This window comes from Brachycentrus maculatus, unplaced genomic scaffold, assembly GCF_059751285.1.
Source record: "Brachycentrus maculatus isolate JH-2025_06_01 unplaced genomic scaffold, ASM5975128v1 h1tg000641l, whole genome shotgun sequence".
NCBI lineage: Eukaryota > Metazoa > Arthropoda > Insecta > Trichoptera > Brachycentridae > Brachycentrus > Brachycentrus maculatus.
The window spans coordinates 83,121-85,000 of NW_028281377.1; positions in this window are offsets into that span (position 1 = coordinate 83,121).

Genomic DNA, 1,880 nt, shown 5'->3' on the forward strand with positions numbered 1-1,880 from the left:
CTCGTATACACGTGCATTTAGTATGTGTACGTATACAGACACATACATATATATATTATTCTGGACTCCCATCGTTACTCTCAAAGTTATTATCCAAAAATGGTGAAGTTAGTTTACTCTTCAATTCAAAATCTTTTTGCAGTAGATGAAAAAAAAGTTGCATTTAAATTAACTGATGTGATTAGTTGGACTTCAAATTAAAATTCTTTCTTCTGTCGTATCGTAAACTTAAAGTTTAGTTAGCAAAAGTATTTTATTAATGAATATGACTTTTTTCTGAATCAATCCACATTAATGGGCAAAAATTTAGACACACAAAGATGTTACGTATTAATTTTGAGTATACGAATACTTTTATACTGGTATGTACTTTCCACTCAACATATACGAACGATTGCAATGAATTTATTCAATTTTATAGCTTAATAAATGGCCCACGACATTTTTTTTGCATTAGATATTTTATTTTATATTTTAATTTTGAGTGTGTCTAAATACTGTTCACAAAATCTGGATTATCTCCAATTATAGGAGTTATTTTCATATTATTTTTTTGACATCTCATCAAAGATGAAGAGGAATATGGAAGTCTTGGCATTTACGGGGCTGACGACCATCATAGGCTGGTTTAAGTGATCACTTTACACACGTGTAACATTCACCAATTCTAAATTTAAATGCCCAGACTTCCATATTCTTCTTCATCTTTGATGAGATGTCGAAAAATAATAGTAAGATAACAATCCATTTATTAGGAAAAAAAATTAGGTGCTCAAATATTTATCAAAGATACTATGTAGACTTATTCTCTCGAAACATGGTTACCATGATATCTCAACACATGCTTAGTTACAGTCATTGGCTAGTTTAAGTGATCACAAAATTTACTGTACCATTTTAGAATTCATGAAATGTGGACTTAATATGTAGGTACTCTAATCTTAATCTTTAATGCCCACCGGTTTAAATCAAAGCTCCAGCGAATTGCACGGAAATAAGCTAATTTGTTATTTGAGTCTTCTCAAAGCGGAGGAAGTCAAAGGACAAATATTTAATGGTTCGTTACTTGGCTCAGTTGGTATCCTGCAGCCATCTGGCGAGAGGTAATTTAATCAATCACTTGGATTCAAACGAATATGTGTCTTACTATGACAGAGCGGGTATTTTACATAAATGTTTAGATTTACTTTAAAAAATATATTAAAGAATCTTTATGTAACAACTATAAAAAATTTCAAATCAGTTTCCACTTAGGTATGAATTTATTTAAAAGAAATACGTTAAAAATAAAACGAAGGGATATGCTGTAAAAATTATTATATTTCTATTCCATACACAAGTATACTGCTACAATACCTTAGCTTCTAAGAGGCTCGCCATAGATTAATCTGATTAAAAGAGATAATATTTCCCTATTCGTACATATTTTACAATCATAAAAATACTGCATTAGTTAAAGGCATCAATTTACCTGCACAATTATTAATACTGAAAAAAAAGTAGTAATAAAAAAATATTGATAAGGCACTTTGTGGAATAACATGATAATTTAAATATGAAAATAAAACAATTGTGTTAGATTACTTTTTTATTGATATCTGTACTTATACCACCCTATGGTAGGTCGTAAGCCCTACTAATTCCCAAACGTCTATATTCTTTCTCATCTTTGATGAGATATCAATAAAAATTATTCCTTAATGGCGCCAAACTCTGAATTTGTGAACAAAGATTTGTATATACTCAACATGTTGTGAACCACTTTTTGAGTTTAATTAATGCACCAAATGTTCCTTAGATATGGGTAGTGTGGTTGTCAATCGTGGGTAGAATTGGTGAATGTTGCATGTGTGTAAAGTGATCACTCAACCAAGGCTATG